Genomic DNA, 25,881 nt, shown 5'->3' with positions numbered 1-25,881 from the left:
TTCACTGGTTGCGTTGACTGTAACATGATATTGTGAAAGAAAGCTTAGCAATGCTTTGTATGTCAAGGAGCAGGCATTTGACAAACTACTGCACGACCACTGCAGCAGCAGCATTTGCAAGCCTCTACATTATCAACCAATGTAATCTAACCATGTGTTTGTAAACAGTTGGCCTATATTTTGCTGGATTCATTGTTTGTATGAAGTCTCTCAAAACAATTTCTTTACTTGTCACTTCCCAAATCCTCTGCTGAGCTTACTAAAATCCTTAAGTCAGCCTGAAACGGTTTCTGTGTCTTGTTAGCTTCTTTGTCATTGGTAACGTTGTATGCCTTCTATGTCCTATTCCCTGCACAGATAACATACTAACGGATGCCAAATAAGAAACGGTCTACCAAAACTGTGTATTTTTTGATGGTGTAGAGGTTCCATGGTGTAATGGTTAGCACTCTGGACTCTGAATCCAGTGATCTGAGTTCAAATCTCAGTGGAACCTGTTTTTAAGCTAGAGTAAAGGTCAAAGAAGGTCAAAAAATGCAACCTTTCCACATCTCAGCAAAAGTTGGACTGGTGTGGCCATCTTGCTTCAGGTACAAGTGAGACCGGAGAGGAGTGTCTTGACCTTCACCGGAGTGATCTAAGAATGAAGTACTATTGACAGGGAGCAAAATGGTTTCCACTTAAATCATGGATGCACACTTTGTATTGTGTCTTGTAATCACCATAAAAAAAGAAGTTTGACTGAGATTTCAACTCAGGTTCTTGCCGTTAGAGTCTAAAGTGTTCGTCATCAAGGGACCCGTATACTCCATCAGAGGTGGTTGTTGGATGGTCGACCAGCTTTGGAAACCCCATCGACCCACAGCTTTCCGACGTCAGATGGGGGCTGTGTCCAACCATTTGTGTGTTAAAAAAACACAAGGGGCTGTGTTAGTGGGGTCAACGGCAATGAATACTGATTCAAGACGTCGTGTTTGCGGAACATATTAATACACTTAAAGGCTCATTAGATGGCAAAACAAAGCAAATTCAGGGTTTTTTTCAGTCAGGATGGCCGAGCGGTCCAAGGCGCTGCGTTAAGGTCGCAGTCTCCACTGGAGGCGTGGGTTCGAATCCCACTTCTGACAGCAATTGTTTTTCACTGGTTGCGTTGACTGTAACATGATATTGTGAAAGAAAGCTTAGCAATGCTTTGTATGTCAAGGAGCAGGCATTTGACAAACTACTGCACGACCACTGCAGCAGCAGCATTTGCAAGCCTCTACATTATCAACCAATGTAATCTAACCATGTGTTTGTAAACAGTTGGCCTATATTTTGCTGGATTCATTGATTGTAGGAAGTCTCTCAAAACAATTTCTTTACTTGTCATTTCCCAAATCCTCTGCTGATCTTACTAAAATTCTGAAGTTAGCCTGAAACGGTTTCTGTGTCTTGTTAGCTTCTTTGTCATTGGTAACGTTGTATGCCTTCTATGTCCTATTCCCTGCACAGATAACATACTAACGGATGCCAAATAAGAAACGGTCTACCAAAACTGTGTATTTTTTGATGGTGTAGAGGTTCCATGGTGTAATGGTTAGCACTCTGGACTCTGAATCCAGTGATCTGAGTTCAAATCTCAGTGGAACCTGTTTTTAAGCTAGAGTAAAGGTCAAAGAAGGTCAAAAAATGCAACCTTTCCACATCTCAGCAAAAGTTGGACTGGTGTGGCCATCTTGCTTCAGGTACAAGTGAGACCGGAGAGGAGTGTCTTGACCTTCACCGGAGTGATCTAAGAATGAAGTACTATTGACAGGGAGCAAAATGGTTTCCACTTAAATCATGGATGCACACTTTGTATTGTGTCTTGTAATCACCATAAAAAAAGAAGTTTGACTGAGATTTCAACTCAGGTTCTTGCCGTTAGAGTCTAAAGTGTTCGTCATCAAGGGACCCGTATACTCCATCAGAGGTGGTTGTTGGATGGTCGACCAGCTTTGGAAACCCCATCGACCCACAGCTTTCCGACGTCAGATGGGGGCTGTGTCCAACCATTTGTGTGTTAAAAAAACACAAGGGGCTGTGTTAGTGGGGTCAACGGCAATGAATACTGATTCAAGACGTCGTGTTTGCGGAACATATTAATACACTTAAAGGCTCATTAGATGGCAAAACAAAGCAAATTCAGGGTTTTTTTCAGTCAGGATGGCCGAGCGGTCCAAGGCGCTGCGTTAAGGTCGCAGTCTCCACTGGAGGCGTGGGTTCGAATCCCACTTCTGACAGCAATTGTTTTTCACTGGTTGCGTTGACTGTAACATGATATTGTGAAAGAAAGCTTAGCAATGCTTTGTATGTCAAGGAGCAGGCATTTGACAAACTACTGCACGACCACTGCAGCAGCAGCATTTGCAAGCCTCTACATTATCAACCAATGTAATCTAACCATGTGTTTGTAAACAGTTGGCCTATATTTTGCTGGATTCATTGTTTGTATGAAGTCTCTCAAAACAATTTCTTTACTTGTCACTTCCCAAATCCTCTGCTGAGCTTACTAAAATCCTTAAGTCAGCCTGAAACGGTTTCTGTGTCTTGTTAGCTTCTTTGTCATTGGTAACGTTGTATGCCTTCTATGTCCTATTCCCTGCACAGATAACATACTAACGGATGCCAAATAAGAAACGGTCTACCAAAACTGTGTATTTTTTGATGGTGTAGAGGTTCCATGGTGTAATGGTTAGCACTCTGGACTCTGAATCCAGTGATCTGAGTTCAAATCTCAGTGGAACCTGTTTTTAAGCTAGAGTAAAGGTCAAAGAAGGTCAAAAAATGCAACCTTTCCACATCTCAGCAAAAGTTGGACTGGTGTGGCCATCTTGCTTCAGGTACAAGTGAGACCGGAGAGGAGTGTCTTGACCTTCACCGGAGTGATCTAAGAATGAAGTACTATTGACAGGGAGCAAAATGGTTTCCACTTAAATCATGGATGCACACTTTGTATTGTGTCTTGTAATCACCATAAAAAAAGAAGTTTGACTGAGATTTCAACTCAGGTTCTTGCCGTTAGAGTCTAAAGTGTTCGTCATCAAGGGACCCGTATACTCCATCAGAGGTGGTTGTTGGATGGTCGACCAGCTTTGGAAACCCCATCGACCCACAGCTTTCCGACGTCAGATGGGGGCTGTGTCCAACCATTTGTGTGTTAAAAAAACACAAGGGGCTGTGTTAGTGGGGTCAACGGCAATGAATACTGATTCAAGACGTCGTGTTTGCGGAACATATTAATACACTTAAAGGCTCATTAGATGGCAAAACAAAGCAAATTCAGGGTTTTTTTCAGTCAGGATGGCCGAGCGGTCCAAGGCGCTGCGTTAAGGTCGCAGTCTCCACTGGAGGCGTGGGTTCGAATCCCACTTCTGACAGCAATTGTTTTTCACTGGTTGCGTTGACTGTAACATGATATTGTGAAAGAAAGCTTAGCAATGCTTTGTATGTCAAGGAGCAGGCATTTGACAAACTACTGCACGACCACTGCAGCAGCAGCATTTGCAAGCCTCTACATTATCAACCAATGTAATCTAACCATGTGTTTGTAAACAGTTGGCCTATATTTTGCTGGATTCATTGATTGTAGGAAGTCTCTCAAAACAATTTCTTTACTTGTCATTTCCCAAATCCTCTGCTGATCTTACTAAAATTCTGAAGTTAGCCTGAAACGGTTTCTGTGTCTTGTTAGCTTCTTTGTCATTGGTAACGTTGTATGCCTTCTATGTCCTATTCCCTGCACAGATAACATACTAACGGATGCCAAATAAGAAACGGTCTACCAAAACTGTGTATTTTTTGATGGTGTAGAGGTTCCATGGTGTAATGGTTAGCACTCTGGACTCTGAATCCAGTGATCTGAGTTCAAATCTCAGTGGAACCTGTTTTTAAGCTAGAGTAAAGGTCAAAGAAGGTCAAAAAATGCAACCTTTCCACATCTCAGCAAAAGTTGGACTGGTGTGGCCATCTTGCTTCAGGTACAAGTGAGACCGGAGAGGAGTGTCTTGACCTTCACCGGAGTGATCTAAGAATGAAGTACTATTGACAGGGAGCAAAATGGTTTCCACTTAAATCATGGATGCACACTTTGTATTGTGTCTTGTAATCACCATAAAAAAAGAAGTTTGACTGAGATTTCAACTCAGGTTCTTGCCGTTAGAGTCTAAAGTGTTCGTCATCAAGGGACCCGTATACTCCATCAGAGGTGGTTGTTGGATGGTCGACCAGCTTTGGAAACCCCATCGACCCACAGCTTTCCGACGTCAGATGGGGGCTGTGTCCAACCATTTGTGTGTTAAAAAAACACAAGGGGCTGTGTTAGTGGGGTCAACGGCAATGAATACTGATTCAAGACGTCGTGTTTGCGGAACATATTAATACACTTAAAGGCTCATTAGATGGCAAAACAAAGCAAATTCAGGGTTTTTTTCAGTCAGGATGGCCGAGCGGTCCAAGGCGCTGCGTTAAGGTCGCAGTCTCCACTGGAGGCATGGGTTCGAATCCCACTTCTGACAGCAATTGTTTTTCACTGGTTGCGTTGACTGTAACATGATATTGTGAAAGAAAGCTTAGCAATGCTTTGTATGTCAAGGAGCAGGCATTTGACAAACTACTGCACGACCACTGCAGCAGCAGCATTTGCAAGCCTCTACATTATCAACCAATGTAATCTAACCATGTGTTTGTAAACAGTTGGCCTATATTTTGCTGGATTCATTGTTTGTATGAAGTCTCTCAAAACAATTTCTTTACTTGTCACTTCCCAAATCCTCTGCTGAGCTTACTAAAATCCTTAAGTCAGCCTGAAACGGTTTCTGTGTCTTGTTAGCTTCTTTGTCATTGGTAACGTTGTATGCCTTCTATGTCCTATTCCCTGCACAGATAACATACTAACGGATGCCAAATAAGAAACGGTCTACCAAAACTGTGTATTTTTTGATGGTGTAGAGGTTCCATGGTGTAATGGTTAGCACTCTGGACTCTGAATCCAGTGATCTGAGTTCAAATCTCAGTGGAACCTGTTTTTAAGCTAGAGTAAAGGTCAAAGAAGGTCAAAAAATGCAACCTTTCCACATCTCAGCAAAAGTTGGACTGGTGTGGCCATCTTGCTTCAGGTACAAGTGAGACCGGAGAGGAGTGTCTTGACCTTCACCGGAGTGATCTAAGAATGAAGTACTATTGACAGGGAGCAAAATGGTTTCCACTTAAATCATGGATGCACACTTTGTATTGTGTCTTGTAATCACCATAAAAAAAGAAGTTTGACTGAGATTTCAACTCAGGTTCTTGCCGTTAGAGTCTAAAGTGTTCGTCATCAAGGGACCCGTATACTCCATCAGAGGTGGTTGTTGGATGGTCGACCAGCTTTGGAAACCCCATCGACCCACAGCTTTCCGACGTCAGATGGGGGCTGTGTCCAACCATTTGTGTGTTAAAAAAACACAAGGGGCTGTGTTAGTGGGGTCAACGGCAATGAATACTGATTCAAGACGTCGTGTTTGCGGAACATATTAATACACTTAAAGGCTCATTAGATGGCAAAACAAAGCAAATTCAGGGTTTTTTTCAGTCAGGATGGCCGAGCGGTCCAAGGCGCTGCGTTAAGGTCGCAGTCTCCACTGGAGGCGTGGGTTCGAATCCCACTTCTGACAGCAATTGTTTTTCACTGGTTGCGTTGACTGTAACATGATATTGTGAAAGAAAGCTTAGCAATGCTTTGTATGTCAAGGAGCAGGCATTTGACAAACTACTGCACGACCACTGCAGCAGCAGCATTTGCAAGCCTCTACATTATCAACCAATGTAATCTAACCATGTGTTTGTAAACAGTTGGCCTATATTTTGCTGGATTCATTGTTTGTATGAAGTCTCTCAAAACAATTTCTTTACTTGTCACTTCCCAAATCCTCTGCTGAGCTTACTAAAATCCTTAAGTCAGCCTGAAACGGTTTCTGTGTCTTGTTAGCTTCTTTGTCATTGGTAACGTTGTATGCCTTCTATGTCCTATTCCCTGCACAGATAACATACTAACGGATGCCAAATAAGAAACGGTCTACCAAAACTGTGTATTTTTTGATGGTGTAGAGGTTCCATGGTGTAATGGTTAGCACTCTGGACTCTGAATCCAGTGATCTGAGTTCAAATCTCAGTGGAACCTGTTTTTAAGCTAGAGTAAAGGTCAAAGAAGGTCAAAAAATGCAACCTTTCCACATCTCAGCAAAAGTTGGACTGGTGTGGCCATCTTGCTTCAGGTACAAGTGAGACCGGAGAGGAGTGTCTTGACCTTCACCGGAGTGATCTAAGAATGAAGTACTATTGACAGGGAGCAAAATGGTTTCCACTTAAATCATGGATGCACACTTTGTATTGTGTCTTGTAATCACCATAAAAAAAGAAGTTTGACTGAGATTTCAACTCAGGTTCTTGCCGTTAGAGTCTAAAGTGTTCGTCATCAAGGGACCCGTATACTCCATCAGAGGTGGTTGTTGGATGGTCGACCAGCTTTGGAAACCCCATCGACCCACAGCTTTCCGACGTCAGATGGGGGCTGTGTCCAACCATTTGTGTGTTAAAAAAACACAAGGGGCTGTGTTAGTGGGGTCAACGGCAATGAATACTGATTCAAGACGTCGTGTTTGCGGAACATATTAATACACTTAAAGGCTCATTAGATGGCAAAACAAAGCAAATTCAGGGTTTTTTTCAGTCAGGATGGCCGAGCGGTCCAAGGCGCTGCGTTAAGGTCGCAGTCTCCACTGGAGGCGTGGGTTCGAATCCCACTTCTGACAGCAATTGTTTTTCACTGGTTGCGTTGACTGTAACATGATATTGTGAAAGAAAGCTTAGCAATGCTTTGTATGTCAAGGAGCAGGCATTTGACAAACTACTGCACGACCACTGCAGCAGCAGCATTTGCAAGCCTCTACATTATCAACCAATGTAATCTAACCATGTGTTTGTAAACAGTTGGCCTATATTTTGCTGGATTCATTGTTTGTATGAAGTCTCTCAAAACAATTTCTTTACTTGTCACTTCCCAAATCCTCTGCTGAGCTTACTAAAATCCTTAAGTCAGCCTGAAACGGTTTCTGTGTCTTGTTAGCTTCTTTGTCATTGGTAACGTTGTATGCCTTCTATGTCCTATTCCCTGCACAGATAACATACTAACGGATGCCAAATAAGAAACGGTCTACCAAAACTGTGTATTTTTTGATGGTGTAGAGGTTCCATGGTGTAATGGTTAGCACTCTGGACTCTGAATCCAGTGATCTGAGTTCAAATCTCAGTGGAACCTGTTTTTAAGCTAGAGTAAAGGTCAAAGAAGGTCAAAAAATGCAACCTTTCCACATCTCAGCAAAAGTTGGACTGGTGTGGCCATCTTGCTTCAGGTACAAGTGAGACCGGAGAGGAGTGTCTTGACCTTCACCGGAGTGATCTAAGAATGAAGTACTATTGACAGGGAGCAAAATGGTTTCCACTTAAATCATGGATGCACACTTTGTATTGTGTCTTGTAATCACCATAAAAAAAGAAGTTTGACTGAGATTTCAACTCAGGTTCTTGCCGTTAGAGTCTAAAGTGTTCGTCATCAAGGGACCCGTATACTCCATCAGAGGTGGTTGTTGGATGGTCGACCAGCTTTGGAAACCCCATCGACCCACAGCTTTCCGACGTCAGATGGGGGCTGTGTCCAACCATTTGTGTGTTAAAAAAACACAAGGGGCTGTGTTAGTGGGGTCAACGGCAATGAATACTGATTCAAGACGTCGTGTTTGCGGAACATATTAATGCACTTAAAGGCTCATTAGATGGCAAAACAAAGCAAATTCAGGGTTTTTTTCAGTCAGGATGGCTGAGCGGTCCAAGGCGCTGCGTTAAGGTCGCAGTCTCCACTGGAGGCGTGGGTTCGAATCCCACTTCTGACAGCAATTGTTTTTCACTGGTTGCGTTGACTGTAACATGATATTGTGAAAGAAAGCTTAGCAATGCTTTGTATGTCAAGGAGCAGGCATTTGACAAACTACTGCACGACCACTGCAGCAGCAGCATTTGCAAGCCTCTACATTATCAACCAATGTAATCTAACCATGTGTTTGTAAACAGTTGGCCTATATTTTGCTGGATTCATTGTTTGTATGAAGTCTCTCAAAACAATTTCTTTACTTGTCACTTCCCAAATCCTCTGCTGAGCTTACTAAAATCCTTAAGTCAGCCTGAAACGGTTTCTGTGTCTTGTTAGCTTCTTTGTCATTGGTAACGTTGTATGCCTTCTATGTCCTATTCCCTGCACAGATAACATACTAACGGATGCCAAATAAGAAACGGTCTACCAAAACTGTGTATTTTTTGATGGTGTAGAGGTTCCATGGTGTAATGGTTAGCACTCTGGACTCTGAATCCAGTGATCTGAGTTCAAATCTCAGTGGAACCTGTTTTTAAGCTAGAGTAAAGGTCAAAGAAGGTCAAAAAATGCAACCTTTCCACATCTCAGCAAAAGTTGGACTGGTGTGGCCATCTTGCTTCAGGTACAAGTGAGACCGGAGAGGAGTGTCTTGACCTTCACCGGAGTGATCTAAGAATGAAGTACTATTGACAGGGAGCAAAATGGTTTCCACTCAAATCATGGATGCACACTTTGTATTGTGTCTTGTAATCACCATAAAAAAAGAAGTTTGACTGAGATTTCAACTCAGGTTCTTGCCGTTAGAGTCTAAAGTGTTCGTCATCAAGGGACCCGTATACTCCATCAGAGGTGGTTGTTGGATGGTCGACCAGCTTTGGAAACCCCATCGACCCACAGCTTTCCGACGTCAGATGGGGGCTGTGTCCAACCATTTGTGTGTTAAAAAAACACAAGGGGCTGTGTTAGTGGGGTCAACGGCAATGAATACTGATTCAAGACGTCGTGTTTGCGGAACATATTAATGCACTTAAAGGCTCATTAGATGGCAAAACAAAGCAAATTCAGGGTTTTTTTCAGTCAGGATGGCCGAGCGGTCCAAGGCGCTGCGTTCAGGTCGCAGTCTCCACTGGAGGCGTGGGTTTGAATCCCACTTCTGACAGCAATTGTTTTTCACTGGTTGCGTTGACTGTAACATGATATTGTGAAAGAAAGCTTAGCAATGCTTTGTATGTCAAGGAGCAGGCATTTGACAAACTACTGCACGACCACTGCAGCAGCAGCATTTGCAAGCCTCTACATTATCAACCAATGTAATCTAACCATGTGTTTGTAAACAGTTGGCCTATATTTTGCTGGATTCATTGTTTGTATGAAGTCTCTCAAAACAATTTCTTTACTTGTCACTTCCCAAATCCTCTGCTGAGCTTACTAAAATCCTTAAGTCAGCCTGAAACGGTTTCTGTGTCTTGTTAGCTTCTTTGTCATTGGTAACGTTGTATGCCTTCTATGTCCTATTCCCTGCACAGATAACATACTAACGGATGCCAAATAAGAAACGGTCTACCAAAACTGTGTATTTTTTGATGGTGTAGAGGTTCCATGGTGTAATGGTTAGCACTCTGGACTCTGAATCCAGTGATCTGAGTTCAAATCTCAGTGGAACCTGTTTTTAAGCTAGAGTAAAGGTCAAAGAAGGTCAAAAAATGCAACCTTTCCACATCTCAGCAAAAGTTGGACTGGTGTGGCCATCTTGCTTCAGGTACAAGTGAGACCGGAGAGGAGTGTCTTGACCTTCACCGGAGTGATCTAAGAATGAAGTACTATTGACAGGGAGCAAAATGGTTTCCACTTAAATCATGGATGCACACTTTGTATTGTGTCTTGTAATCACCATAAAAAAAGAAGTTTGACTGAGATTTCAACTCAGGTTCTTGCCGTTAGAGTCTAAAGTGTTCGTCATCAAGGGACCCGTATACTCCATCAGAGGTGGTTGTTGGATGGTCGACCAGCTTTGGAAACCCCATCGACCCACAGCTTTCCGACGTCAGATGGGGGCTGTGTCCAACCATTTGTGTGTTAAAAAAACACAAGGGGCTGTGTTAGTGGGGTCAACGGCAATGAATACTGATTCAAGACGTCGTGTTTGCGGAACATATTAATGCACTTAAAGGCTCATTAGATGGCAAAACAAAGCAAATTCAGGGTTTTTTTCAGTCAGGATGGCTGAGCGGTCCAAGGCGCTGCGTTAAGGTCGCAGTCTCCACTGGAGGCGTGGGTTCGAATCCCACTTCTGACAGCAATTGTTTTTCACTGGTTGCGTTGACTGTAACATGATATTGTGAAAGAAAGCTTAGCAATGCTTTGTATGTCAAGGAGCAGGCATTTGACAAACTACTGCACGACCACTGCAGCAGCAGCATTTGCAAGCCTCTACATTATCAACCAATGTAATCTAACCATGTGTTTGTAAACAGTTGGCCTATATTTTGCTGGATTCATTGTTTGTATGAAGTCTCTCAAAACAATTTCTTTACTTGTCACTTCCCAAATCCTCTGCTGAGCTTACTAAAATCCTTAAGTCAGCCTGAAACGGTTTCTGTGTCTTGTTAGCTTCTTTGTCATTGGTAACGTTGTATGCCTTCTATGTCCTATTCCCTGCACAGATAACATACTAACGGATGCCAAATAAGAAACGGTCTACCAAAACTGTGTATTTTTTGATGGTGTAGAGGTTCCATGGTGTAATGGTTAGCACTCTGGACTCTGAATCCAGTGATCTGAGTTCAAATCTCAGTGGAACCTGTTTTTAAGCTAGAGTAAAGGTCAAAGAAGGTCAAAAAATGCAACCTTTCCACATCTCAGCAAAAGTTGGACTGGTGTGGCCATCTTGCTTCAGGTACAAGTGAGACCGGAGAGGAGTGTCTTGACCTTCACCGGAGTGATCTAAGAATGAAGTACTATTGACAGGGAGCAAAATGGTTTCCACTCAAATCATGGATGCACACTTTGTATTGTGTCTTGTAATCACCATAAAAAAAGAAGTTTGACTGAGATTTCAACTCAGGTTCTTGCCGTTAGAGTCTAAAGTGTTCGTCATCAAGGGACCCGTATACTCCATCAGAGGTGGTTGTTGGATGGTCGACCAGCTTTGGAAACCCCATCGACCCACAGCTTTCCGACGTCAGATGGGGGCTGTGTCCAACCATTTGTGTGTTAAAAAAACACAAGGGGCTGTGTTAGTGGGGTCAACGGCAATGAATACTGATTCAAGACGTCGTGTTTGCGGAACATATTAATGCACTTAAAGGCTCATTAGATGGCAAAACAAAGCAAATTCAGGGTTTTTTTCAGTCAGGATGGCCGAGCGGTCCAAGGCGCTGCGTTCAGGTCGCAGTCTCCACTGGAGGCGTGGGTTTGAATCCCACTTCTGACAGCAATTGTTTTTCACTGGTTGCGTTGACTGTAACATGATATTGTGAAAGAAAGCTTAGCAATGCTTTGTATGTCAAGGAGCAGGCATTTGACAAACTACTGCACGACCACTGCAGCAGCAGCATTTGCAAGCCTCTACATTATCAACCAATGTAATCTAACCATGTGTTTGTAAACAGTTGGCCTATATTTTGCTGGATTCATTGTTTGTATGAAGTCTCTCAAAACAATTTCTTTACTTGTCACTTCCCAAATCCTCTGCTGAGCTTACTAAAATCCTTAAGTCAGCCTGAAACGGTTTCTGTGTCTTGTTAGCTTCTTTGTCATTGGTAACGTTGTATGCCTTCTATGTCCTATTCCCTGCACAGATAACATACTAACGGATGCCAAATAAGAAACGGTCTACCAAAACTGTGTATTTTTTGATGGTGTAGAGGTTCCATGGTGTAATGGTTAGCACTCTGGACTCTGAATCCAGTGATCTGAGTTCAAATCTCAGTGGAACCTGTTTTTAAGCTAGAGTAAAGGTCAAAGAAGGTCAAAAAATGCAACCTTTCCACATCTCAGCAAAAGTTGGACTGGTGTGGCCATCTTGCTTCAGGTACAAGTGAGACCGGAGAGGAGTGTCTTGACCTTCACCGGAGTGATCTAAGAATGAAGTACTATTGACAGGGAGCAAAATGGTTTCCACTCAAATCATGGATGCACACTTTGTATTGTGTCTTGTAATCACCATAAAAAAAGAAGTTTGACTGAGATTTCAACTCAGGTTCTTGCCGTTAGAGTCTAAAGTGTTCGTCATCAAGGGACCCGTATACTCCATCAGAGGTGGTTGTTGGATGGTCGACCAGCTTTGGAAACCCCATCGACCCACAGCTTTCCGACGTCAGATGGGGGCTGTGTCCAACCATTTGTGTGTTAAAAAAACACAAGGGGCTGTGTTAGTGGGGTCAACGGCAATGAATACTGATTCAAGACGTCGTGTTTGCGGAACATATTAATGCACTTAAAGGCTCATTAGATGGCAAAACAAAGCAAATTCAGGGTTTTTTTCAGTCAGGATGGCTGAGCGGTCCAAGGCGCTGCGTTAAGGTCGCAGTCTCCACTGGAGGCGTGGGTTCGAATCCCACTTCTGACAGCAATTGTTTTTCACTGGTTGCGTTGACTGTAACATGATATTGTGAAAGAAAGCTTAGCAATGCTTTGTATGTCAAGGAGCAGGCATTTGACAAACTACTGCACGACCACTGCAGCAGCAGCATTTGCAAGCCTCTACATTATCAACCAATGTAATCTAACCATGTGTTTGTAAACAGTTGGCCTATATTTTGCTGGATTCATTGTTTGTATGAAGTCTCTCAAAACAATTTCTTTACTTGTCACTTCCCAAATCCTCTGCTGAGCTTACTAAAATCCTTAAGTCAGCCTGAAACGGTTTCTGTGTCTTGTTAGCTTCTTTGTCATTGGTAACGTTGTATGCCTTCTATGTCCTATTCCCTGCACAGATAACATACTAACGGATGCCAAATAAGAAACGGTCTACCAAAACTGTGTATTTTTTGATGGTGTAGAGGTTCCATGGTGTAATGGTTAGCACTCTGGACTCTGAATCCAGTGATCGGAGTTCAAATCTCAGTGGAACCTGTTTTTAAGCTAGAGTAAAGGTCAAAGAAGGTCAAAAAATGCAACCTTTCCACATCTCAGCAAAAGTTGGACTGGTGTGGCCATCTTGCTTCAGGTACAAGTGAGACCGGAGAGGAGTGTCTTGACCTTCACCGGAGTGATCTAAGAATGAAGTACTATTGACAGGGAGCAAAATGGTTTCCACTCAAATCATGGATGCACACTTTGTATTGTGTCTTGTAATCACCATAAAAAAAGAAGTTTGACTGAGATTTCAACTCAGGTTCTTGCCGTTAGAGTCTAAAGTGTTCGTCATCAAGGGACCCGTATACTCCATCAGAGGTGGTTGTTGGATGGTCGACCAGCTTTGGAAACCCCATCGACCCACAGCTTTCCGACGTCAGATGGGGGCTGTGTCCAACCATTTGTGTGTTAAAAAAACACAAGGGGCTGTGTTAGTGGGGTCAACGGCAATGAATACTGATTCAAGACGTCGTGTTTGCGGAACATATTAATGCACTTAAAGGCTCATTAGATGGCAAAACAAAGCAAATTCAGGGTTTTTTTCAGTCAGGATGGCCGAGCGGTCCAAGGCGCTGCGTTCAGGTCGCAGTCTCCACTGGAGGCGTGGGTTTGAATCCCACTTCTGACAGCAATTGTTTTTCACTGGTTGCGTTGACTGTAACATGATATTGTGAAAGAAAGCTTAGCAATGCTTTGTATGTCAAGGAGCAGGCATTTGACAAACTACTGCACGACCACTGCAGCAGCAGCATTTGCAAGCCTCTACATTATCAACCAATGTAATCTAACCATGTGTTTGTAAACAGTTGGCCTATATTTTGCTGGATTCATTGTTTGTATGAAGTCTCTCAAAACAATTTCTTTACTTGTCACTTCCCAAATCCTCTGCTGAGCTTACTAAAATCCTTAAGTCAGCCTGAAACGGTTTCTGTGTCTTGTTAGCTTCTTTGTCATTGGTAACGTTGTATGCCTTCTATGTCCTATTCCCTGCACAGATAACATACTAACGGATGCCAAATAAGAAACGGTCTACCAAAACTGTGTATTTTTTGATGGTGTAGAGGTTCCATGGTGTAATGGTTAGCACTCTGGACTCTGAATCCAGTGATCTGAGTTCAAATCTCAGTGGAACCTGTTTTTAAGCTAGAGTAAAGGTCAAAGAAGGTCAAAAAATGCAACCTTTCCACATCTCAGCAAAAGTTGGACTGGTGTGGCCATCTTGCTTCAGGTACAAGTGAGACCGGAGAGGAGTGTCTTGACCTTCACCGGAGTGATCTAAGAATGAAGTACTATTGACAGGGAGCAAAATGGTTTCCACTCAAATCATGGATGCACACTTTGTATTGTGTCTTGTAATCACCATAAAAAAAGAAGTTTGACTGAGATTTCAACTCAGGTTCTTGCCGTTAGAGTCTAAAGTGTTCGTCATCAAGGGACCCGTATACTCCATCAGAGGTGGTTGTTGGATGGTCGACCAGCTTTGGAAACCCCATCGACCCACAGCTTTCCGACGTCAGATGGGGGCTGTGTCCAACCATTTGTGTGTTAAAAAAACACAAGGGGCTGTGTTAGTGGGGTCAACGGCAATGAATACTGATTCAAGACGTCGTGTTTGCGGAACATATTAATGCACTTAAAGGCTCATTAGATGGCAAAACAAAGCAAATTCAGGGTTTTTTTCAGTCAGGATGGCCGAGCGGTCCAAGGCGCTGCGTTCAGGTCGCAGTCTCCACTGGAGGCGTGGGTTTGAATCCCACTTCTGACAGCAATTGTTTTTCACTGGTTGCGTTGACTGTAACATGATATTGTGAAAGAAAGCTTAGCAATGCTTTGTATGTCAAGGAGCAGGCCTTTGACAAACTACTGCACGACCACTGCAGCAGCAGCATTTGCAAGCCTCTACATTATCAACCAATGTAATCTAACCATGTGTTTGTAAACAGTTGGCCTATATTTTGCTGGATTCATTGTTTGTATGAAGTCTCTCAAAACAATTTCTTTACTTGTCACTTCCCAAATCCTCTGCTGAGCTTACTAAAATCCTTAAGTCAGCCTGAAACGGTTTCTGTGTCTTGTTAGCTTCTTTGTCATTGGTAACGTTGTATGCCTTCTATGTCCTATTCCCTGCACAGATAACATACTAACGGATGCCAAATAAGAAACGGTCTACCAAAACTGTGTATTTTTTGATGGTGTAGAGGTTCCATGGTGTAATGGTTAGCACTCTGGACTCTGAATCCAGTGATCTGAGTTCAAATCTCAGTGGAACCTGTTTTTAAGCTAGAGTAAAGGTCAAAGAAGGTCAAAAAATGCAACCTTTCCACATCTCAGCAAAAGTTGGACTGGTGTGGCCATCTTGCTTCAGGTACAAGTGAGACCGGAGAGGAGTGTCTTGACCTTCACCGGAGTGATCTAAGAATGAAGTACTATTGACAGGGAGCAAAATGGTTTCCACTTAAATCATGGATGCACACTTTGTATTGTGTCTTGTAATCACCATAAAAAAAGAAGTTTGACTGAGATTTCAACTCAGGTTCTTGCCGTTAGAGTCTAAAGTGTTCGTCATCAAGGGACCCGTATACTCCATCAGAGGTGGTTGTTGGATGGTCGACCAGCTTTGGAAACCCCATCGACCCACAGCTTTCCGACGTCAGATGGGGGCTGTGTCCAACCATTTGTGTGTTAAAAAAACACAAGGGGCTGTGTTAGTGGGGTCAACGGCAATGAATACTGATTCAAGACGTCGTGTTTGCGGAACATATTAATGCACTTAAAGGCTCATTAGATGGCAAAACAAAGCAAATTCAGGGTTTTTTTCAGTCAGGATGGCCGAGCGGTCCAAGGCGCTGCGTTCAGGTCGCAGTCTCCACTGGAGGCGTGGGTTTGAATCCCACTTCTGACAGCAATTGTTTTTCACTGGTTGCGTTGACTGTAACATGATATTGTGAAAGAAAGCTTAGCAATGCTTTGTATGTCAAGGAGCAGGCATTTGACAAACTACTGCACGACCACTGCAGCAGCAGCATTTGCAAGCCTCTACATTATCAACCAATGTAATCTAACCATGTGTTTGTAAACAGTTGGCCTATATTTTGCTGGATTCATTGTTTGTATGAAGTCTCTCAAAACAATTTCTTTACTTGTCACTTCCCAAATCCTCTGCTGAGCTTACTAAAATCCTTAAGTCAGCCTGAAACGGTTTCTGTGTCTTGTTAGCTTCTTTGTCATTGGTAACGTTGTATGCCTTCTATGTCCTATTCCCTGCACAGATAACATACTAACGGATGCCAAATAAGAAACGGTCTACCAAAACTGTGTATTTTTTGATGGTGTAGAGGTTCCATGGTGTAATGGTTAGCACTCTGGACTCTGAATCCAGTGATCTGAGTTCAAATCTCAGTGGAACCTGTTTTTAAGCTAGAGTAAAGGTCAAAGAAGGTCAAAAAATGCAACCTTTCCACATCTCAGCAAAAGTTGGACTGGTGTGGCCATCTTGCTTCAGGTACAAGTGAGACCGGAGAGGAGTGTCTTGACCTTCACCGGAGTGATCTAAGAATGAAGTACTATTGACAGGGAGCAAAATGGTTTCCACTTAAATCATGGATGCACACTTTGTATTGTGTCTTGTAATCACCATAAAAAAAGAAGTTTGACTGAGATTTCAACTCAGGTTCTTGCCGTTAGAGTCTAAAGTGTTCGTCATCAAGGGACCCGTATACTCCATCAGAGGTGGTTGTTGGATGGTCGACCAGCTTTGGAAACCCCATCGACCCACAGCTTTCCGACGTCAGATGGGGGCTGTGTCCAACCATTTGTGTGTTAAAAAAACACAAGGGGCTGTGTTAGTGGGGTCAACGGCAATGAATACTGATTCAAGACGTCGTGTTTGCGGAACATATTAATGCACTTAAAGGCTCATTAGATGGCAAAACAAAGCAAATTCAGGGTTTTTTTCAGTCAGGATGGCCGAGCGGTCCAAGGCGCTGCGTTCAGGTCGCAGTCTCCACTGGAGGCGTGGGTTTGAATCCCACTTCTGACAGCAATTGTTTTTCACTGGTTGCGTTGACTGTAACATGATATTGTGAAAGAAAGCTTAGCAATGCTTTGTATGTCAAGGAGCAGGCATTTGACAAACTACTGCACGACCACTGCAGCAGCAGCATTTGCAAGCCTCTACATTATCAACCAATGTAATCTAACCATGTGTTTGTAAACAGTTGGCCTATATTTTGCTGGATTCATTGTTTGTATGAAGTCTCTCAAAACAATTTCTTTACTTGTCACTTCCCAAATCCTCTGCTGAGCTTACTAAAATCCTTAAGTCAGCCTGAAACGGTTTCTGTGTCTTGTTAGCTTCTTTGTCATTGGTAACGTTGTATGCCTTCTATGTCCTATTCCCTGCACAGATAACATACTAACGGATGCCAAATAAGAAACGGTCTACCAAAACTGTGTATTTTTTGATGGTGTAGAGGTTCCATGGTGTAATGGTTAGCACTCTGGACTCTGAATCCAGTGATCTGAGTTCAAATCTCAGTGGAACCTGTTTTTAAGCTAGAGTAAAGGTCAAAGAAGGTCAAAAAATGCAACCTTTCCACATCTCAGCAAAAGTTGGACTGGTGTGGCCATCTTGCTTCAGGTACAAGTGAGACCGGAGAGGAGTGTCTTGACCTTCACCGGAGTGATCTAAGAATGAAGTACTATTGACAGGGAGCAAAATGGTTTCCACTTAAATCATGGATGCACACTTTGTATTGTGTCTTGTAATCACCATAAAAAAAGAAGTTTGACTGAGATTTCAACTCAGGTTCTTGCCGTTAGAGTCTAAAGTGTTCGTCATCAAGGGACCCGTATACTCCATCAGAGGTGGTTGTTGGATGGTCGACCAGCTTTGGAAACCCCATCGACCCACAGCTTTCCGACGTCAGATGGGGGCTGTGTCCAACCATTTGTGTGTTAAAAAAACACAAGGGGCTGTGTTAGTGGGGTCAACGGCAATGAATACTGATTCAAGACGTCGTGTTTGCGGAACATATTAATACACTTAAAGGCTCATTAGATGGCAAAACAAAGCAAATTCAGGGTTTTTTTCAGTCAGGATGGCCGAGCGGTCCAAGGCGCTGCGTTAAGGTCGCAGTCTCCACTGGAGGCGTGGGTTCGAATCCCACTTCTGACAGCAATTGTTTTTCACTGGTTGCGTTGACTGTAACATGATATTGTGAAAGAAAGCTTAGCAATGCTTTGTATGTCAAGGAGCAGGCATTTGACAAACTACTGCACGACCACTGCAGCAGCAGCATTTGCAAGCCTCTACATTATCAACCAATGTAATCTAACCATGTGTTTGTAAACAGTTGGCCTATATTTTGCTGGATTCATTGTTTGTATGAAGTCTCTCAAAACAATTTCTTTACTTGTCACTTCCCAAATCCTCTGCTGAGCTTACTAAAATCCTTAAGTCAGCCTGAAACGGTTTCTGTGTCTTGTTAGCTTCTTTGTCATTGGTAACGTTGTATGCCTTCTATGTCCTATTCCCTGCACAGATAACATACTAACGGATGCCAAATAAGAAACGGTCTACCAAAACTGTGTATTTTTTGATGGTGTAGAGGTTCCATGGTGTAATGGTTAGCACTCTGGACTCTGAATCCAGTGATCTGAGTTCAAATCTCAGTGGAACCTGTTTTTAAGCTAGAGTAAAGGTCAAAGAAGGTCAAAAAATGCAACCTTTCCACATCTCAGCAAAAGTTGGACTGGTGTGGCCATCTTGCTTCAGGTACAAGTGAGACCGGAGAGGAGTGTCTTGACCTTCACCGGAGTGATCTAAGAATGAAGTACTATTGACAGGGAGCAAAATGGTTTCCACTTAAATCATGGATGCACACTTTGTATTGTGTCTTGTAATCACCATAAAAAAAGAAGTTTGACTGAGATTTCAACTCAGGTTCTTGCCGTTAGAGTCTAAAGTGTTCGTCATCAAGGGACCCGTATACTCCATCAGAGGTGGTTGTTGGATGGTCGACCAGCTTTGGAAACCCCATCGACCCACAGCTTTCCGACGTCAGATGGGGGCTGTGTCCAACCATTTGTGTGTTAAAAAAACACAAGGGGCTGTGTTAGTGGGGTCAACGGCAATGAATACTGATTCAAGACGTCGTGTTTGCGGAACATATTAATACACTTAAAGGCTCATTAGATGGCAAAACAAAGCAAATTCAGGGTTTTTTTCAGTCAGGATGGCCGAGCGGTCCAAGGCGCTGCGTTAAGGTCGCAGTCTCCACTGGAGGCGTGGGTTCGAATCCCACTTCTGACAGCAATTGTTTTTCACTGGTTGCGTTGACTGTAACATGATATTGTGAAAGAAAGCTTAGCAATGCTTTGTATGTCAAGGAGCAGGCATTTGACAAACTACTGCACGACCACTGCAGCAGCAGCATTTGCAAGCCTCTACATTATCAACCAATGTAATCTAACCATGTGTTTGTAAACAGTTGGCCTATATTTTGCTGGATTCATTGATTGTAGGAAGTCTCTCAAAACAATTTCTTTACTTGTCATTTCCCAAATCCTCTGCTGATCTTACTAAAATTCTGAAGTTAGCCTGAAACGGTTTCTGTGTCTTGTTAGCTTCTTTGTCATTGGTAACGTTGTATGCCTTCTATGTCCTATTCCCTGCACAGATAACATACTAACGGATGCCAAATAAGAAACGGTCTACCAAAACTGTGTATTTTTTGATGGTGTAGAGGTTCCATGGTGTAATGGTTAGCACTCTGGACTCTGAATCCAGTGATCTGAGTTCAAATCTCAGTGGAACCTGTTTTTAAGCTAGAGTAAAGGTCAAAGAAGGTCAAAAAATGCAACCTTTCCACATCTCAGCAAAAGTTGGACTGGTGTGGCCATCTTGCTTCAGGTACAAGTGAGACCGGAGAGGAGTGTCTTGACCTTCACCGGAGTGATCTAAGAATGAAGTACTATTGACAGGGAGCAAAATGGTTTCCACTTAAATCATGGATGCACACTTTGTATTGTGTCTTGTAATCACCATAAAAAAAGAAGTTTGACTGAGATTTCAACTCAGGTTCTTGCCGTTAGAGTCTAAAGTGTTCGTCATCAAGGGACCCGTATACTCCATCAGAGGTGGTTGTTGGATGGTCGACCAGCTTTGGAAACCCCATCGACCCACAGCTTTCCGACGTCAGATGGGGGCTGTGTCCAACCATTTGTGTGTTAAAAAAACACAAGGGGCTGTGTTAGTGGGGTCAACGGCAATGAATACTGATTCAAGACGTCGTGTTTGCGGAACATATTAATGCACTTAAAGGCTCATTAGATGGCAAAACAAAGCAAATTCAGGGTTTTTTTCAGTCAGGATGGCCGAGCGGTCCAAGGCGCTGCGTTAAGGTCGCAGTCTCCACTGGAGGCGTGGGTTCAAATCCCACTTCTGACAGCAATTGTTTTTCACTGGTTGCGTTGACTGTAACATGATATTGTGAAAGAAAGCTTAGCAATGCTTTGTATGTCAAGGAGCAGGCATTTGACAAACTACTGCACGACCACTGCAGCAGCAGCATTTGCAAGCCTCTACATTATCAACCAATGTAATCTAACCATGTGTTTGTAAACAGTTGGCCTATATTTTGCTGGATTCATTGATTGTAGGAAGTCTCTCAAAACAATTTCTTTACTTGTCATTTCCCAAATCCTCTGCTGATCTTACTAAAATTCTGAAGTTAGCCTGAAACGGTTTCTGTGTCTTGTTAGCTTCTTTGTCATTGGTAATGTTGTATGCCTTCTATGTCCTATTCCCTGCACAGATAACATACTAACGGATGCCAAATAAGAAACGGTCTACCAAAACTGTGTATTTTTTGATGGTGTAGAGGTTCCATGGTGTAATGGTTAGCACTCTGGACTCTGAATCCAGTGATCTGAGTTCAAATCTCAGTGGAACCTGTTTTTAAGCTAGAGTAAAGGTCAAAGAAGGTCAAAAAATGCAACCTTTCCACATCTCAGCAAAAGTTGGACTGGTGTGGCCATCTTGCTTCAGGTACAAGTGAGACCGGAGAGGAGTGTCTTGACCTTCACCGGAGTGATCTAAGAATGAAGTACTATTGACAGGGAGCAAAATGGTTTCCACTTAAATCATGGATGCACACTTTGTATTGTGTCTTGTAATCACCATAAAAAAAGAAGTTTGACTGAGATTTCAACTCAGGTTCTTGCCGTTAGAGTCTAAAGTGTTCGTCATCAAGGGACCCGTATACTCCATCAGAGGTGGTTGTTGGATGGTCGACCAGCTTTGGAAACCCCATCGACCCACAGCTTTCCGACGTCAGATGGGGGCTGTGTCCAACCATTTGTGTGTTAAAAAAACACAAGGGGCTGTGTTAGTGGGGTCAACGGCAATGAATACTGATTCAAGACGTCGTGTTTGCGGAACATATTAATGCACTTAAAGGCTCATTAGATGGCAAAACAAAGCAAATTCAGGGTTTTTTTCAGTCAGGATGGCCGAGCGGTCCAAGGCGCTGCGTTAAGGTCGCAGTCTCCACTGGAGGCGTGGGTTCGAATCCCACTTCTGACAGCAATTGTTTTTCACTGGTTGCGTTGACTGTAACATGATATTGTGAAAGAAAGCTTAGCAATGCTTTGTATGTCAAGGAGCAGGCATTTGACAAACTACTGCACGACCACTGCAGCAGCAGCATTTGCAAGCCTCTACATTATCAACCAATGTAATCTAACCATGTGTTTGTAAACAGTTGGCCTATATTTTGCTGGATTCATTGTTTGTATGAAGTCTCTCAAAACAATTTCTTTACTTGTCACTTCCTAAATCCTCTGCTGAGCTTACTAAAATCCTTAAGTCAGCCTGAAACGGTTTCTGTGTCTTGTTAGCTTCTTTGTCATTGGTAACGTTGTATGCCTTCTATGTCCTATTCCCTGCACAGATAACATACTAACGGATGCCAAATAAGAAACGGTCTACCAAAACTGTGTATTTTTTGATGGTGTAGAGGTTCCATGGTGTAATGGTTAGCACTCTGGACTCTGAATCCAGTGATCTGAGTTCAAATCTCAGTGGAACCTGTTTTTAAGCTAGAGTAAAGGTCAAAGAAGGTCAAAAAATGCAACCTTTCCACATCTCAGCAAAAGTTGGACTGGTGTGGCCATCTTGCTTCAGGTACAAGTGAGACCGGAGAGGAGTGTCTTGACCTTCACCGGAGTGATCTAAGAATGAAGTACTATTGACAGGGAGCAAAATGGTTTCCACTCAAATCATGGATGCACACTTTGTATTGTGTCTTGTAATCACCATAAAAAAAGAAGTTTGACTGAGATTTCAACTCAGGTTCTTGCCGTTAGAGTCTAAAGTGTTCGTCATCAAGGGACCCGTATACTCCATCAGAGGTGGTTGTTGGATGGTCGACCAGCTTTGGAAACCCCATCGACCCACAGCTTTCCGACGTCAGATGGGGGCTGTGTCCAACCATTTGTGTGTTAAAAAAACACAAGGGGCTGTGTTAGTGGGGTCAACGGCAATGAATACTGATTCAAGACGTCGTGTTTGCGGAACATATTAATGCACTTAAAGGCTCATTAGATGGCAAAACAAAGCAAATTCAGGGTTTTTTTCAGTCAGGATGGCCGAGCGGTCCAAGGCGCTGCGTTCAGGTCGCAGTCTCCACTGGAGGCGTGGGTTTGAATCCCACTTCTGACAGCAATTGTTTTTCACTGGTTGCGTTGACTGTAACATGATATTGTGAAAGAAAGCTTAGCAATGCTTTGTATGTCAAGGAGCAGGCATTTGACAAACTACTGCACGACCACTGCAGCAGCAGCATTTGCAAGCCTCTACATTATCAACCAATGTAATCTAACCATGTGTTTGTAAACAGTTGGCCTATATTTTGCTGGATTCATTGTTTGTATGAAGTCTCTCAAAACAATTTCTTTACTTGTCACTTCCCAAATCCTCTGCTGAGCTTACTAAAATCCTTAAGTCAGCCTGAAACGGTTTCTGTGTCTTGTTAGCTTCTTTGTCATTGGTAACGTTGTATGCCTTCTATGTCCTATTCCCTGCACAGATAACATACTAACGGATGCCAAATAAGAAACGGTCTACCAAAACTGTGTATTTTTTGATGGTATAGAGGTTCCATGGTGTAATGGTTAGCACTCTGGACTCTGAATCCAGTGATCTGAGTTCAAATCTCAGTGGAACCTGTTTTTAAGCTAGAGTAAAGGTCAAAGAAGGTCAAAAAATGCAACCTTTCCACATCTCAGCAAAAGTTGGACTGGTGTGGCCATCTTGCTTCAGGTACAAGTGAGACCGGAGAGGAGTGTCTTGACCTTCACCGGAGTGATCTAAGAATGAAGTACTATTGACAGGGAGCAAAATGGTTTCCACTCAAATCATGGATGCACACTTTGTATTGTGTCTTGTAATCACCATAAAAAAAGAAGTTTGACTGAGATTTCAACTCAGGTTCTTGCCGTTAGAGTCTAAAGTGTTCGTCATCAAGGGACCCGTATACTCCATCAGAGGTGGTTGTTGGATGGTCGACCAGCTTTGGAAACCCCATCGACCCACAGCTTTCCGACGTCAGATGGGGGCTGTGTCCAACCATTTGTGTGTTAAAAAAACACAAGGGGCTGTGTTAGTGGGGTCAACGGCAATGAATACTGATTCAAGACGTCGTGTTTGCGGAACATATTAATGCACTTAAAGGCTCATTAGATGGCAAAACAAAGCAAATTCAGGGTTTTTTTCAGTCAGGATGGCCGAGCGGTCCAAGGCGCTGCGTTCAGGTCGCAGTCTCCACTGGAGGCGTGGGTTTGAATCCCACTTCTGACAGCAATTGTTTTTCACTGGTTGCGTTGACTGTAACATGATATTGTGAAAGAAAGCTTAGCAATGCTTTGTATGTCAAGGAGCAGGCATTTGACAAACTACTGCACGACCACTGCAGCAGCAGCATTTGCAAGCCTCTACATTATCAACCAATGTAATCTAACCATGTGTTTGTAAACAGTTGGCCTATATTTTGCTGGATTCATTGTTTGTATGAAGTCTCTCAAAACAATTTCTTTACTTGTCACTTCCCAAATCCTCTGCTGAGCTTACTAAAATCCTTAAGTCAGCCTGAAACGGTTTCTGTGTCTTGTTAGCTTCTTTGTCATTGGTAACGTTGTATGCCTTCTATGTCCTATTCCCTGCACAGATAACATACTAACGGATGCCAAATAAGAAACGGTCTACCAAAACTGTGTATTTTTTGATGGTGTAGAGGTTCCATGGTGTAATGGTTAGCACTCTGGACTCTGAATCCAGTGATCTGAGTTCAAATCTCAGTGGAACCTGTTTTTAAGCTAGAGTAAAGGTCAAAGAAGGTCAAAAAATGCAACCTTTCCACATCTCAGCAAAAGTTGGACTGGTGTGGCCATCTTGCTTCAGGTACAAGTGAGACCGGAGAGGAGTGTCTTGACCTTCACCGGAGTGATCTAAGAATGAAGTACTATTGACAGGGAGCAAAATGGTTTCCACTTAAATCATGGATGCACACTTTGTATTGTGTCTTGTAATCACCATAAAAAAAGAAGTTTGACTGAGATTTCAACTCAGGTTCTTGCCGTTAGAGTCTAAAGTGTTCGTCATCAAGGGACCCGTATACTCCATCAGAGGTGGTTGTTGGATGGTCGACCAGCTTTGGAAACCCCATCGACCCACAGCTTTCCGACGTCAGATGGGGGCTGTGTCCAACCATTTGTGTGTTAAAAAAACACAAGGGGCTGTGTTAGTGGGGTCAACGGCAATGAATACTGATTCAAGACGTCGTGTTTGCGGAACATATTAATGCACTTAAAGGCTCATTAGATGGCAAAACAAAGCAAATTCAGGGTTTTTTTCAGTCAGGATGGCCGAGCGGTCCAAGGCGCTGCGTTCAGGTCGCAGTCTCCACTGGAGGCGTGGGTTTGAATCCCACTTCTGACAGCAATTGTTTTTCACTGGTTGCGTTGACTGTAACATGATATTGTGAAAGAAAGCTTAGCAATGCTTTGTATGTCAAGGAGCAGGCATTTGACAAACTACTGCACGACCACTGCAGCAGCAGCATTTGCAAGCCTCTACATTATCAACCAATGTAATCTAACCATGTGTTTGTAAACAGTTGGCCTATATTTTGCTGGATTCATTGTTTGTATGAAGTCTCTCAAAACAATTTCTTTACTTGTCACTTCCCAAATCCTCTGCTGAGCTTACTAAAATCCTTAAGTCAGCCTGAAACGGTTTCTGTGTCTTGTTAGCTTCTTTGTCATTGGTAACGTTGTATGCCTTCTATGTCCTATTCCCTGCACAGATAACATACTAACGGATGCCAAATAAGAAACGGTCTACCAAAACTGTGTATTTTTTGATGGTGTAGAGGTTCCATGGTGTAATGGTTAGCACTCTGGACTCTGAATCCAGTGATCTGAGTTCAAATCTCAGTGGAACCTGTTTTTAAGCTAGAGTAAAGGTCAAAGAAGGTCAAAAAATGCAACCTTTCCACATCTCAGCAAAAGTTGGACTGGTGTGGCCATCTTGCTTCAGGTACAAGTGAGACCGGAGAGGAGTGTCTTGACCTTCACCGGAGTGATCTAAGAATGAAGTACTATTGACAGGGAGCAAAATGGTTTCCACTTAAATCATGGATGCACACTTTGTATTGTGTCTTGTAATCACCATAAAAAAAGAAGTTTGACTGAGATTTCAACTCAGGTTCTTGCCGTTAGAGTCTAAAGTGTTCGTCATCAAGGGACCCGTATACTCCATCAGAGGTGGTTGTTGGATGGTCGACCAGCTTTGGAAACCCCATCGACCCACAGCT

The 25,881-nt window shown here is 43.0% G+C and overlaps 31 non-coding genes across 31 annotated transcripts; all 31 read left to right on the top strand.

The window, feature by feature from the left end:
* The first annotated feature begins 424 nt into the window (after positions 1-424).
* trnaq-cug (transfer RNA glutamine (anticodon CUG)) lies at positions 425-496 on the top strand. The gene has a single exon. It is a non-coding gene; the product is annotated as a tRNA-Gln (tRNA).
* A 548-nt stretch (positions 497-1,044) lies between these two features.
* On the top strand, positions 1,045-1,127 carry trnal-aag (transfer RNA leucine (anticodon AAG)). Its single transcript has one exon. It is a non-coding gene; the product is annotated as a tRNA-Leu (tRNA).
* A 434-nt stretch (positions 1,128-1,561) lies between these two features.
* Positions 1,562-1,633, top strand: trnaq-cug (transfer RNA glutamine (anticodon CUG)). The gene has a single exon. It is a non-coding gene; the product is annotated as a tRNA-Gln (tRNA).
* A 548-nt stretch (positions 1,634-2,181) lies between these two features.
* Positions 2,182-2,264, top strand: trnal-aag (transfer RNA leucine (anticodon AAG)). The gene has a single exon. It is a non-coding gene; the product is annotated as a tRNA-Leu (tRNA).
* Positions 2,265-2,698: 434 nt separating this feature from the next.
* Positions 2,699-2,770, top strand: trnaq-cug (transfer RNA glutamine (anticodon CUG)). The gene has a single exon. It is a non-coding gene; the product is annotated as a tRNA-Gln (tRNA).
* Positions 2,771-3,318: 548 nt separating this feature from the next.
* On the top strand, positions 3,319-3,401 carry trnal-aag (transfer RNA leucine (anticodon AAG)). Its single transcript has one exon. It is a non-coding gene; the product is annotated as a tRNA-Leu (tRNA).
* Positions 3,402-3,835: 434 nt separating this feature from the next.
* trnaq-cug (transfer RNA glutamine (anticodon CUG)) lies at positions 3,836-3,907 on the top strand. Its single transcript has one exon. It is a non-coding gene; the product is annotated as a tRNA-Gln (tRNA).
* Positions 3,908-4,972: 1,065 nt separating this feature from the next.
* On the top strand, positions 4,973-5,044 carry trnaq-cug (transfer RNA glutamine (anticodon CUG)). The gene has a single exon. It is a non-coding gene; the product is annotated as a tRNA-Gln (tRNA).
* A 548-nt stretch (positions 5,045-5,592) lies between these two features.
* On the top strand, positions 5,593-5,675 carry trnal-aag (transfer RNA leucine (anticodon AAG)). The gene has a single exon. It is a non-coding gene; the product is annotated as a tRNA-Leu (tRNA).
* A 434-nt stretch (positions 5,676-6,109) lies between these two features.
* Positions 6,110-6,181, top strand: trnaq-cug (transfer RNA glutamine (anticodon CUG)). Its single transcript has one exon. It is a non-coding gene; the product is annotated as a tRNA-Gln (tRNA).
* Positions 6,182-6,729: 548 nt separating this feature from the next.
* On the top strand, positions 6,730-6,812 carry trnal-aag (transfer RNA leucine (anticodon AAG)). Its single transcript has one exon. It is a non-coding gene; the product is annotated as a tRNA-Leu (tRNA).
* Positions 6,813-7,246: 434 nt separating this feature from the next.
* On the top strand, positions 7,247-7,318 carry trnaq-cug (transfer RNA glutamine (anticodon CUG)). Its single transcript has one exon. It is a non-coding gene; the product is annotated as a tRNA-Gln (tRNA).
* Positions 7,319-8,383: 1,065 nt separating this feature from the next.
* trnaq-cug (transfer RNA glutamine (anticodon CUG)) lies at positions 8,384-8,455 on the top strand. Its single transcript has one exon. It is a non-coding gene; the product is annotated as a tRNA-Gln (tRNA).
* Positions 8,456-9,520: 1,065 nt separating this feature from the next.
* Positions 9,521-9,592, top strand: trnaq-cug (transfer RNA glutamine (anticodon CUG)). Its single transcript has one exon. It is a non-coding gene; the product is annotated as a tRNA-Gln (tRNA).
* A 1,065-nt stretch (positions 9,593-10,657) lies between these two features.
* Positions 10,658-10,729, top strand: trnaq-cug (transfer RNA glutamine (anticodon CUG)). The gene has a single exon. It is a non-coding gene; the product is annotated as a tRNA-Gln (tRNA).
* A 1,065-nt stretch (positions 10,730-11,794) lies between these two features.
* Positions 11,795-11,866, top strand: trnaq-cug (transfer RNA glutamine (anticodon CUG)). The gene has a single exon. It is a non-coding gene; the product is annotated as a tRNA-Gln (tRNA).
* A 2,202-nt stretch (positions 11,867-14,068) lies between these two features.
* Positions 14,069-14,140, top strand: trnaq-cug (transfer RNA glutamine (anticodon CUG)). The gene has a single exon. It is a non-coding gene; the product is annotated as a tRNA-Gln (tRNA).
* A 1,065-nt stretch (positions 14,141-15,205) lies between these two features.
* Positions 15,206-15,277, top strand: trnaq-cug (transfer RNA glutamine (anticodon CUG)). Its single transcript has one exon. It is a non-coding gene; the product is annotated as a tRNA-Gln (tRNA).
* Positions 15,278-16,342: 1,065 nt separating this feature from the next.
* trnaq-cug (transfer RNA glutamine (anticodon CUG)) lies at positions 16,343-16,414 on the top strand. Its single transcript has one exon. It is a non-coding gene; the product is annotated as a tRNA-Gln (tRNA).
* Positions 16,415-17,479: 1,065 nt separating this feature from the next.
* trnaq-cug (transfer RNA glutamine (anticodon CUG)) lies at positions 17,480-17,551 on the top strand. Its single transcript has one exon. It is a non-coding gene; the product is annotated as a tRNA-Gln (tRNA).
* A 548-nt stretch (positions 17,552-18,099) lies between these two features.
* trnal-aag (transfer RNA leucine (anticodon AAG)) lies at positions 18,100-18,182 on the top strand. The gene has a single exon. It is a non-coding gene; the product is annotated as a tRNA-Leu (tRNA).
* A 434-nt stretch (positions 18,183-18,616) lies between these two features.
* trnaq-cug (transfer RNA glutamine (anticodon CUG)) lies at positions 18,617-18,688 on the top strand. Its single transcript has one exon. It is a non-coding gene; the product is annotated as a tRNA-Gln (tRNA).
* Positions 18,689-19,236: 548 nt separating this feature from the next.
* trnal-aag (transfer RNA leucine (anticodon AAG)) lies at positions 19,237-19,319 on the top strand. The gene has a single exon. It is a non-coding gene; the product is annotated as a tRNA-Leu (tRNA).
* Positions 19,320-19,753: 434 nt separating this feature from the next.
* Positions 19,754-19,825, top strand: trnaq-cug (transfer RNA glutamine (anticodon CUG)). The gene has a single exon. It is a non-coding gene; the product is annotated as a tRNA-Gln (tRNA).
* A 548-nt stretch (positions 19,826-20,373) lies between these two features.
* On the top strand, positions 20,374-20,456 carry trnal-aag (transfer RNA leucine (anticodon AAG)). The gene has a single exon. It is a non-coding gene; the product is annotated as a tRNA-Leu (tRNA).
* Positions 20,457-20,890: 434 nt separating this feature from the next.
* trnaq-cug (transfer RNA glutamine (anticodon CUG)) lies at positions 20,891-20,962 on the top strand. The gene has a single exon. It is a non-coding gene; the product is annotated as a tRNA-Gln (tRNA).
* Positions 20,963-21,510: 548 nt separating this feature from the next.
* On the top strand, positions 21,511-21,593 carry trnal-aag (transfer RNA leucine (anticodon AAG)). The gene has a single exon. It is a non-coding gene; the product is annotated as a tRNA-Leu (tRNA).
* Positions 21,594-22,027: 434 nt separating this feature from the next.
* trnaq-cug (transfer RNA glutamine (anticodon CUG)) lies at positions 22,028-22,099 on the top strand. Its single transcript has one exon. It is a non-coding gene; the product is annotated as a tRNA-Gln (tRNA).
* A 1,065-nt stretch (positions 22,100-23,164) lies between these two features.
* On the top strand, positions 23,165-23,236 carry trnaq-cug (transfer RNA glutamine (anticodon CUG)). The gene has a single exon. It is a non-coding gene; the product is annotated as a tRNA-Gln (tRNA).
* Positions 23,237-24,301: 1,065 nt separating this feature from the next.
* trnaq-cug (transfer RNA glutamine (anticodon CUG)) lies at positions 24,302-24,373 on the top strand. Its single transcript has one exon. It is a non-coding gene; the product is annotated as a tRNA-Gln (tRNA).
* A 1,065-nt stretch (positions 24,374-25,438) lies between these two features.
* On the top strand, positions 25,439-25,510 carry trnaq-cug (transfer RNA glutamine (anticodon CUG)). The gene has a single exon. It is a non-coding gene; the product is annotated as a tRNA-Gln (tRNA).
* The last annotated feature ends 371 nt before the right edge of the window (positions 25,511-25,881 follow it).

The sequence above is a fragment of the Anarhichas minor genome, unplaced genomic scaffold (assembly GCF_050575085.1).
Source record: "Anarhichas minor isolate MPS153535 unplaced genomic scaffold, ASM5057508v1 ptg000025l, whole genome shotgun sequence".
Lineage (NCBI taxonomy): Eukaryota > Metazoa > Chordata > Actinopteri > Perciformes > Anarhichadidae > Anarhichas > Anarhichas minor.
The sequence above is the reverse complement of the archived record's forward strand: the minus strand, read 5'-3'. Positions and strand labels throughout refer to the sequence as shown.